Raw genomic sequence first — 12007 nt, 5'->3', positions numbered from 1 at the left:
TTTTGCATAGCCTAGAAGAAAAAATGCCAGCTATTCTGTGGTGAGCCAGGCTAGCTCCAGAGCTGCAGTTTGCTCTTCAGTGATGTTCTGCTTTCTCTGAAAGGATTGAACCAACCACCGAAAAAGAGACTTCCCACATATTCTGGGCTGTAGAGTAAGCGCTTCCAGGAAAGAGGCTGGGACTTCCTTGTACCCAGCATGATTTTCTGTGTAGACCTCCAGCTGCTGAGCCCTTGCACGTGCCCGGACAGCGCTCCTGGGCCGAGGGAAAGCAGCAGGGGCTGGGCAGGTGCCCCATGTCCCTTCAGGGCTCCCTGTGCCACCCCTAGAGGGCTCCCGCCTTCCTTCGGCCGGAGCCAAAAAGCCTGAGAGAGTGTGCACAAAAGAACCCTCTGCGTATGGTGTCCTTCCCTTACTGTCTTCATCTTGCGGGTGGGCACTGGAAAGCCGAGTGGAGAATGTTTCCTTGCATGCTAACACCTTCCTTCCTCCCCTGTGTCTTTTAAGTTGACATTTTTCTGGCATTAATTGTGTGGTTTGCTTTTTATTGGTTAGGATTCCAGCAGTTGGTTCACACTGGGGCCCAGCTGCCCAATACCAGATCTCTGATAACAGCAGTAATTTGGGGAGGGTGCAAAAAGCTTTTCAAATGGAGGCAATAAATAAATATTTCCTATAAGGAGTGGGACTAAAGTGTAGGTTAGAATGATGTTCCTTTTTGCATCTCTTAGTCAAGATTAAAAAATTCTGAACCCTTCTTTCTCTTTATATAGGATGTAACAGGTGTTTCTCTGTATTTTTCTCTTTTTTCATCTTTCATTTGACAGGCCGGGTCCTTTGTGAAACCACATTCTGATGTCAGTGTGGGGAAAGGAAAAAATAATTTTAACAATGGATGAGAAGACACTTCAGGCTTTCTGCGTAATTAATTATAGTCATTTAAAATCTTGAGCAAAGTCTATGCTTGGAGAAGTTCAAAGTTATAATTAAGCCAAGCTGCTAACGATGGATCTAATTGTTGGGTTACAGACAAGCACAGGTAACACGAGTTGGGCCAGTGACAATAGATACTTTACCCAATTGTTTTCTGTTGATGCAGCTAATTCCTCACAACTGTTCCAGCAGCTGGAATGACCAGCATGGGGTGAGTGTGGATGCACGTCAAGAGTTTTCCCTGACAGACTTTCTGGCCCAAGGTCATTGGTTTTTACAGGGACTGTGTCCTCCTTAGTGCTGGCTGTCAGAAGGCTCCCTGGAGCACAGCTGCTTTAGCCCTGCTCCTGTTGAACCCCTATCATGACAGACTGGAGTTGAAAGAATGGATCAGCCACTGAGATGACTCTGCCAATTCCCTCTTTCTACCCCATGTCCTTCAGAAGAATGGAAATGTCATTGAGATGAAGGTCAAATTCAACAGTGCAGGCAGGCTTTGGTGTTGTATTGGTGAGTCTGCTTTTAAAACCGAGCAGTAATCCTCTCCTCTCTGTCCCTCCTCCAAAAGATTTCTGTCTTTTCAGAGTGATAGAAATATCAAATCATGCATAACAGACTTTCCTCTTACTATAGATCTAGAGCTGGTTGCCTGTACAATTTTTACTGTCCTGATGGATCAGGACACTGAAGCGAGTATCAAATTCCAGACATTCAGTATTAAGGTTACATTTCAAGTCTAAATACAAGGTTTGAAAGTTACCAGCTAATCTACTGAGAGAATGTTCCTGCTGCACAGTGCAGTGATACTAGAAAATTGTAAGGAAAGTATTTCAAGTGCTAGATTTTGTACTGACACTAAAACCTTTGGAAAACAGTTTAATCTTCCTCCCCTCACCAATTATGTTCTTCCCCATGGAAAAGTTTATAAGGCTGGATTTTTTCTGATTGTAGCATTTCAATTTGTGTTGGTTTTGTTTGCTTTCTAAGGTAAAGAGATTACAGATCTGTGTTCCCAGTTTAAAGCCTTTGTAATTGGTGATTTGTACTTTATTTCCTTGGCAATGCTAGCAAGAGATTGGTAAGGGTTGTTTTCTGCATGGCAAATTAGACATGAAGGGGATCTGAGCAATTCAGTGGTTTTTACTTTTAAGTAGTTTAAGGAAGAGCTAATGAATAAACCGTAATACAAATACTAATGAAAACTGTTTGTTTCTTCCCCCTGCAAATAATCACCATTTGTAATGGAAGAGACGTTGCAGAGGCTGCCCCTGCAATTAGAAAATTGTCTTCTAATATTTTCTGGTTAATGACCTTTAAAGTCAGTGAACTCTTCCCACTAGCAGTTGCCAGGCCAGGATGTGCATTAGCAGGCTAATGGCAGGCATGCTGCCTCATGGCAATCCTCTGGAGCTGGCTGCATCACTCTGAGCACTTAATACTGGCTTTAGCTCTGCTAAAGCACTTTTTGTGCTCCCATCCCCTCCTTTGGGAGGCTGATCCATTGACTAATAGATCTCACTGTCAGGAAGTCTTTCCTGTTCTTCAGTCTTACTAATCTCAGCTCACAAATATGTAACTGTAACTTCTTTGACTATTCTTAAGTGAAAAGTTCAAAAAGAAAAAAAAAAAAAACTTGTAGAACTTGGGATTTTAGTTAAATGCTGCCTGCATATATTTTTGGCAGATGGCAGCAGGATCTCGAAGCTGGCTAGCATTAAATCCACCCATAAATAAAACCACTGTGCCTTTGGGTCTGTCAGGGACCGATGTGTGTGCCTGTGTCATGTACAAAAGCTGGCAGTTAATGAAAGCCACACGGAGCTGCTCAGGGAAATTTGTGAGGTTACACAATGCACTAGTTGAGATGTCACAGGAAAGCCAAGGGGTGGGGGTGTGGAGGGAGGACCACCGGGGCTGCATTTTGCAGAAAAATGGTGTCAGCACAAGAGCAGCCTGCAAAGCTCCTGGCTGGGCAGTGGGAGCTGCCTGCAGCCCTTGCCAGCCCGGGAGAGAGGCTGGTGTGCAGGAAGTAGCTGGAGAGAGGTTTTCACAAGGACCTGTTGTTTGGTTGCTCAGATTATATCAGTATTCTGGCTATTGAGAGGGACTTGGCCTTTGGGTTTTGCTTTCAGCTTTATTTATTTTTGCCTGTTCTCAATTCTCTTTGTGAATACCAATATTCTGAGTCACCCAGAACGATTTCTGCCTTCATTAAAGATTCCTTCCAGCTCCCCTTCGACTGCCTGTAGGCTGGTGCCTGCCCCTGCCTCCCCCTTTGCACTTTGCTGCACATATTTAGCTCTCAGTATTCCATCACTTCTCAGCTCCTGCAGCTCTGGCACCTAGTGCCTTCAACTACACTGTACCTTTGGTTCTTTGCACAACTTGTGTTCTTCACCTGATCTCTTCTGCACTGTCCCACATGTTTCCCAGCATTTGACATACAGTATGAGGCCACAGTTTATCCCAGTGCTGCAGCAGCTCTGCTTAGAGCTGATTGAGTGAAATGCTTCAACCTGGGAACTGGGCATCCAGAACCTTTGGACTGTTTCTGTTACACAGCTCCTTCTGTGTCACCTTGGATAAATCCATTTACCTATTTGCCTTTGTTTCTTTGATACACGTTGGTGTTGAAATTGTCTATGATACCTATACCAGATAGGGCCATGTTTCTCTAAAACCAAAATTACAAGATGCAGTATACAAAAGATGCAATCATATTGTGCTTTAAGGGGTGTTCCTCCATTAATTGCTGAGCTCTGTCACACTCTAAAGCTCATGTGTTAAAAAATCTACAAATCAATAAAGAAAATAACCTGGGAAGGAGGATGGGTCACTGTGTCAATACTGTAGATGCCTTAGTGCTTGTTAATGACTGTCCCTAATGGTATTCCCACAATCTACATTTGCTTTAGCTTTTTTCAAAGTCCAGATGAGCTGCTTAGAGCTCTCTTAATGATGCGAATTATTTAATGCTCATTTGTATGCAGTATGTTCCTGCTTTCAAAGTACTTCACAGAATTGGAGCCAAATTCAGCCTTGCAGCTCCACTGAAGTCAGTGCTTGCCTGTGCATCTGTTGGTCGCTTCTTTTTGGTGTTGCTTGAAGAGTTAACTTCCTGTTATGCTGATAATATTTTTTAAAGGTAATATCACCAAAGCATTTTCATCACTTTTTTCCTCCCAAAAAAGCAGTTGTGAGAATCAGAACTGCTTTTGTACTTACATCTCCCTCTTAACCCCTGTGAAAGGAGGACAGGCGAAGCAGTATACAATTTTGGTGTTCTTTTCTTTCCTTTACTTTGCACCTCCTAAGCACGGTTTCAGTGATATCTGGCACTTCTCCTGAAAATCATCCTGCAAAGAATCTCTGCCATCTGATGTACGCAAGATATTCTCTGTGGCCCATTTCTGGTTTAACACACCGTAACTTTGGTGGAGGCCAAAGTCTTGTACAATTCTGCAGGTTGGTCGTGCTCGGTATAACAATGTCAGGATGTATTTTCTTGTGGTTGAGAGCAGTAGGCACAGGAGCCTACCTGAAATTTTGATTTTTAAAATAGCTGCTGAAAGGTGGAACAGACACCCTTAGTTCAAGCACGTACTTATTTTTAGTTAGACTTGATGACTGCAGTGTTCTTGTAATGTAGTTTTTCAGTCATCGCAGCTATGTTTTTAATACATACATTGAAGAAAATAGAGAATAATCTGCAAAAATATTGTTCACTTCCTCTGGGTAATAAGTAGGGGGTGATTTTCAACTTGCAGCACATCCATCTACTGCTTGCACGGAGAAAGTGGGAGTAATGGAAAAGCATCCATTCTAGATGTACATGTCACTAGAATGGGCAGAGATGTTTCTTGTCAGGTGTTAGAGATGTGCTGGCAGCACAGGGATGAGTGCTGAGATGTGGGAATAATAGGTTCATTTCCAAGTTCCACAGCAGATCAATCCAGATGCCCTGTTGCCCTATTTTATATAATAGAGTGTATGACTGCTTTTCCTCTCCCTTTCCTGCAGTTCTGCCCTCCAGCTCCTGCCTGGGTTAATTTGGATGTTTACTATTGCTCCCTCCTTCCCTGCTCCCCTCAACTCCTCCCTCCCCACTGCTTGCCCATCCCTTTTGGCCTGCTTCTCTTCCCTCTCTCCTGCTAAGGATGGATGTAATCCCCGGAGGAATGTGGCCCACAGGCCTCTGCAGCACTTGGGTGTGTGACTCTGGAGAGCCACTGATACTGAATGCAAAGCAGGAAAAAGCAATCTCCCATCGCCTGGCAGCACAGGGAGGGAAGAGCTGGATATTTGGGAGCTGTTCAGTGTGCCTGTATGTCCAGACAGCTTATCAGATGAAAAATAGAGGCCCGACTTTTCAGCTTCACGTGCCATTTCCCTATTCATTGTGTCTGGGTGATGTATTCTCTGCCTGTGGTTTGAATAAATATCTTTCATAGCTAGTTTCTGCTTCAGTCTCCCTTGAGACAGCTCTTTCCAACTCAGCTGCATCAGTGTGCTGAATATATGAAGTCCAAGTGTGTGGAACAGAGGAAAGAGGAGAAAGAGCTTCATACACAGCATCTAAAAAGCTTTAGCTGCAATCATAGCTCTGTGAAAGCTGCTGCACATAACACAAGCCTCAGTGTAAGTTGCACACAACTCTCTTAGTCATGACTCTTTTCTCTTTCCTCTTTGTATTTATGTGTCCACAGAGCATTCAAAAATATCTGTAAGGAGAATCCCAAGCTACTGGTAGGACCCAAACTTGTGACGTTTTTTTATAAGGCTTTGCATTTGGGATGTTGCTGTGTTTTAGAGAGTATCCTGGAAAAGTAACAGGGATGTAACAGAAAAAGAAATCACAATTCTGTGTGGGGAAACTGAGCTTTGTTTTATGTAGTAAGCACCCATCTCAACCCTGCTAGAGCAGAACAAACCCTTTTCTCCAGCAGAAACCCGAGTTGTTGTTAATTAACATCTTGATGAAAACTAAGTCTTTGCCATCTGTTCTGCCACCTCACTACGAATGCTGCTCTCATGCTGATTATGTAAGTAAAAATGAAAATATATTTTGGTAGAGTGCTGCATGGCACTGTGCTGATTCTTCTCCTGTTTCTATTTACCATTCCCTGCCCCCATTCCACAAGGAAAGGAAAAGGCAACAATTGTTTGACTCCTCGGCAGCTTTATCCTGGAGCTGCTGTGCTGGCTGCCAAGCCCTGCATGTAGTGGGAGCAGCCACCTCACCCCTGCTGCGTTTGAGCCGGGAGCCCTTTGCAAACCCTGCTTATTATTAGGTTCATGAAAAAGCCATGGCGGGAGGATGCCCCTTAAGCTGAACCTGCTCTGAATTCTTGTGAGGGGTTAACTTGAAATGCAGAAGAAGAAAAGTGAGAAGGAAGGCCTGGTTACTCCATAAGTGATAGCCTGACCTCTGGGAACAGCCCACTGCTCCTGTTACAAGCGTGGCCTCTATCTGTCCATGGGTGGAGAAGGAGACGAGAGGAGGGGTAGCTTTCCTGTAAGTGGGTTAGAGCAATTACTGAAGTCTCTTACAGCAAATGAAGTTGTCAGTGAGTCACATTCCCTTTTTTCTTTCACTGCCAAGTTTTAGGCACTAACCAGACAGTGGGAGAGGGAAAAAAAGAAAAAAAAAAAAAAGGAAAAGCAACAATGGGGAAAAGTTGAACTGGAATAACCCTTCATTCGGGGTATTGTTTGATGTTTTAGCTCTGATTGTACATAGAGATAAAGGATCTATAAATATCCTGTCTGCTGAAATTCCTTATCACAACATCGCCTGTCAGCTGAACAAATAGGTTAGGTTTTCAAATAATACATAATTACGTATGTAAATACAGAATTACTGATTAAATCCCTGCAATGCCACATGCAATGAAGCCTCATCACTGGAGGACATTAACCTCTTGTGGTGCACTAGAGCTGTCGGCGTCAGGACAGCAAGTGGCACATGCAGCTGTCAGTGCTGAAACAGCAGGAGCTCAGAGACTGGGCTGGAATAAGCAAGGAGATATTTATCTGCATGACTAGACTAGATGAAAGCATCTTCTGACACTTTTTGAAAGTATCTGAGCATTTAGTTCTGTTTAGCAAATGTCTGGAAGCTTTTCTCCTCTGCTTTAGAGCTTTTAATGAAGCATTGTGATTCCCATTGTGGTCAATTGTTTGACACTTTTATTATTACTGCTATGCAGAGCGTTTTTTAATGTTTGACAGCTGGAGAAAGAAGTATTTTGTGCATTGAAACTTTTAGCACAAAGCTGCTGTTTTCCATTCTGCCTTTGTCTTTTATTCTTGCTGATGCAAATCTACGAAAGACAGAACTGATTAAATTACATTTGTTTACTTCTTCCTTGATGATAATAAGACACAGCCTGCCTTTTATAAAAGGCAGAAATAGAGGATGTGACTGTTTCTGCAGTATTTCTAGAAAGGCCCTTTTTCCCCTCTCACAATATAAAGGCATTTATTTGTTTCTAATGTCTTGATTTACCAGATAATGCACACTTCCTAATGTGTGTGGATCAAGAATAGAGCTATGAAGGACAGTTAGCAATGGATTCCATTTGGAAAGCTTCTCTCTTGTTATTTTTATTAATCCAACAGTATAAATTAGCAGAACACATCACAAAACAAACACAGCAAGATACTTCTGTCCTTCTCAGTAGGACTGCTGATCACTGCACAAAGCAGTGCCCTCCATTGCAGGCTTTGGGTTTATGTAGCCACAGTCCTGCTACTGGGTCCTGCCTTCAGGGCACTGGTACCACTGGAGAGAAAGGGGAGGCACAAATAGTATCCCCAGCATTGTTTTGGTGAGTAATGTGCATGTCTTGGGGATTGCGTAATATCTTTTTTTGAACACTTGTCCTGAGAAAGGAGGACTGGGCTTGTCTGTCCTGCTTGTGCAGTTTGCAAGGGAAAAGATCCTGGATCAGGAGGGCATTTCTAGTGGAAAGGCCCTCCTGATCCAGGCTGCTTGTGAGAGGGTAGGACAATGTTACCAGAAGCACAGAGAATTACAGCAGGGAGACTTCGGGAAGCGTAAATGGCAGAAACAGGAGAGGCAGAGGATGAGCAGAAAGGAGGTGGTTATGGAAGTTATTATAAAAAAACCTGTCCTCATGATTGCTTTTTCCTGCATTTTTCAAAAACAGAGAAGTGTCTGAAGGCTTCTCAGCAGTGCAGTCAAACCTCCTGATTTTACAGCTGAAACTAGTCTTTGGGAGTGATATCACCTGGCAGCTGAGCCAAATCTAAAGGACTGCTGGTATCAAAATGATGCTTCTGCTTCCAGTCCTGCTGTTTTCTTCGTATGAGTCTGGTGCTTGCCTGACTCTTTAATGAACTCATGCAGCTCTGTAAACTGCAAGAAAATGAATTCTGTAAAAAATATACCAGCCCAGGAAAGGAGAAGAATTGGACACTGTAAGAATGAAGACTGCAATGAGTGGGAGAAGTATGAACATCAGAATTTTGCTGCACATTTGGGGTGTTTTGGGGGGTGCCTTGCTCCTAGTTGATGCTTAACCTTCTACTTCACCTCCTAGGTGGGGCTTCCCTCAAAAGGGCACAGGATGAATGTGCCTGAGCAGGGAGGCTGACTGGAGAGGTGAAGGAAGGTCACCCAGCAGCACCAGCTCCTGGGGCAGAGAGAGGACTGAATGGGACTGTAGCAGCCCAGCAGGATGTTGGTGTGGAGAAGAGTGTAGTGCAAAAGGAACCAAGAAGGAAAGGGGACACACACAGAGTAACCACAGGAGGTTACTGCAACGAGCACTGGAAAAATGCTTGGGTATAGGGCAATGGTCCCATCTCCCTAATCTAGCTCTTAAAGGGTTTATTCTCGTGTGTTTGTCTAGCTGCCCCTGAAGGTGCTTACGTCCCTTATTTAGCCATACATTTCTCTAAAATGGGTTTTGATAAGAGAACAGCTGCTGCATTTTTATTATCTGTGATAAGCAGCAGTAAAATCTGTTTAGAGTTCATGATGGAAATGTTTCCATATATTGGCATTTTTCCAGCTGCACTGCACAAAGGTAAATAGGACATGAGAGTGGTGCACTGCCCCCTTTTAATCCATTTTCTCTAGACGGGGACACTTTGCCTCTCTGCAGGAAAGGCCGGCACAGCTAATGTGCTAATAAACACTCATTCCTCACTGCAGCATCTGCACTTCCCAGACTCGTAAATCCAAGCAACTTGTAGTTGAATAGCAATTAAATATCCACCTGCATTTCCATACCACGGTCTGGTGCACAAGGCATAGGCTAAGTGGCTGCACATCTGCTGTCTGCTCCCCCACACGTGCTGCTTGGCAGAGCGTGATCACTTAACCTTATCCTGCCGCCTTTAATGGTACATGGAAAATTGGATGCAGGGCATCATCCTGCAGATATTTTGCCATATTTTTCTGAAAGAATCATGTTCTTTCTTGGTTTTTGTTGTTGTTGTTTTATGTTTTGGTTTTTTTTTTAAGCAGCCTTTATTGTCTTTCTCTGAGGATTTCTAGGACAGGGATTCAGGTGGGCTGTTAATGCCAGCTGGAAATGAGACATCATATTGAAAAGTTAGCTGAGATTCAGGACACTGATATATCCTCACCACAATTTTGTCACTTGTACAAAACCCAGAGACTTGGTAATGCAGTAAGATAAATGTAGTGCCTGATTACAGTGGATGTATTGCACTTATAGAAGGCATCTCTTAACATGAGGCTCTTCATATCTGCAATAATAACCACCATATGTCAGGTAAGACAAAGATAATGTGAGCCAGATCATTTTCCCATTGTTAAAACTTTCAAAATCCAAAAAGCTACAAATGTCTTAATTATTAATTCAATTTTGCTACATCTAGTGCTGGTAGCTGGAGGGAACATCTTTCTGAAGTTCAGTCTTTCCTCTCGTCTAACTGATAACAGTCTGTGTGGCAGAGTTTTAAATGCTATAGCCATTTAAAGAAGTAAGAATTGTACACAGTAATTGCCCATCTTGCATTTCTATGCAGTAGGATTTTACCACATGAAACTGCAGTTTAGATGTTCCCATCTTGAACAAAAAGATAAACTCTGTACTTTGCTTTGAACTTAGTGAATTTAACAGTGGTGAAGCTGTATGAGGCACCAGCCTGTCTTGTGTCTGACTGTACAGTGTTGTGGTTGTACAGTTACCTTTCAAAATGCTTATTCCCCATGGAACTAGCAGAAACCCTGAATTCCCTCCCCACCCCCCACCCCGTGTGTCTGTCAGCTGCAGACCAAGTCCCAGCCAGATCACAAGAACATCCTGAATCAGTCACAATAATTTGCATTTCCTTGCCAAAGATTTTATCTGCTGGGGGTGCATATTGTGTCATCAAGGTTTCTGGTGTTGAAAAATCTGCCCCCTTCTTCTCCCCAGCTCTTCCTTTCCCAGCTAGGATAATTTATCCAGAAGAATGAATTGAGGGAACAAAGCTGACAAGTTAGGCCACACAGCAAGACAGCACCACTCTGAACATGTGCACAATTTGTGTATTTGATTAGGTACCTCAGCAGTGGCAGATTGTTGTTAAAAGGAAATCTTTCTTTTGCTGTTTTCATACAAGACTCTGCTGCAATTCTGCAGATGTTTGTTCTCTGTATCCCCACATTGTTTAAAAAAATGAGGAATGATGATAGTAAAAATTACACTTGCTCATTCAAACTTCTTGCTGTTTACATATAAGAAGAATCATGTGCTGGTGTGCAATGACCTAATGAGAGCTGCAACACGGCCTTCAACAAGAGCTGGATGGAACCCTCAAAATCTGCTGCTTTCACACAGATTGTCCTCCAGTATATATAATAAAAACCTTCTTTTGTTTATGACAAATGCCACAGGGGTTGTATATTTGGATATTATTTTTTCTCTAGGAGTGTTTATTAACAAATGCTTGCATGTTTTATGGTGTGGTGAAGACTATATCTCTCATGATAAACAGGAAGTGCTCAGAGGTATTGCATTACCCTATAATGCAACACAGATTCCAACAGCTTGGCTCTTTTTCTCAAAATACAGTGATACCGCTTTCTTTAGGAAGTCTCTCTTCTGTTCACAGCTTTTATCTCCTATAGATATGCAAAACTGCAAAAGAAATACTTGTTTTTAAAAATGATGAATCATCAGTTTTTGACTGTAGACACTGATGTCTGTAACTCCTAGAGAATCTACTACAACTAAGCAGTAAAAGACCCTTTGGGCTGTCAGATCAGTGGATTGAACAAAGAGCAAGGAAAGGAGACTGATACCTGCCCTCCCTGCAGCAGCATAGGTACACACAGCAAAGAGGCAGATTTCCCTGCAGTCATAAACCTGGAGCTGCCTCTTCTGCAGTTCCACGTCAGCAAGGTCAGGACCTGCCCAGCAGAGAAGAGGGAATCCTGTTTCCTTGTCACGTGCCCAGGAAAGCTCGGTGTAACAGTTTGTACGTGGAAGCTTCATCCAGAATTGCTGTGCTAACATCCTCCAGCTTGCTCCTAAAGGCTGCCATGCACTTGTCATGGGCTGTACAGCCACTAATGCTGGCTGAATGTTCAACCCTGATGAAAATCTCAGAATGCCATTAGTGTACTGTTCCCTATCACTTGTTTCTGTTCAGCCACTGCCCATGGTTTAAATTACATCTAATAACAGCAGACAAGTAGGACGTGTACTTGTGCCATCAGTCATCAGCCACACGCATTTGTGATGAACGTCACCCCAGCAGACGCCGACGTCAGGCAAAGCAAGTCCTGGTGAGCTCTTTTTAGAAGGCCTGGCATCATTCCCCAAACTGGTTCTCCATGAATACACTTGTGTGTTTGCCAAGGGCTTCACTTGCACACAGCCAGATGCAGTGGGGTCTGGATATCACCCCTTCAACGAGGACCCTTCTATTCCCACAGCTCAGTCCCACTACCTGGTCATTTTACTTTTAATTTACATTCTTCCCCCCATATTCTCTTTTATTTGTTCTTGCATCACACCTTTCTTCTTCTGTCCTCATATCAGCCAACTTCTTCATTACGAAAGTTCTCTACATTTTTAGCTGTGAGTAA

The sequence above is a fragment of the Cinclus cinclus genome, chromosome 17, assembly GCF_963662255.1.
Source record: "Cinclus cinclus chromosome 17, bCinCin1.1, whole genome shotgun sequence".
In the NCBI taxonomy this organism is placed as follows: domain Eukaryota; kingdom Metazoa; phylum Chordata; class Aves; order Passeriformes; family Cinclidae; genus Cinclus; species Cinclus cinclus.
This window is presented reverse-complemented; position numbering follows the sequence as displayed.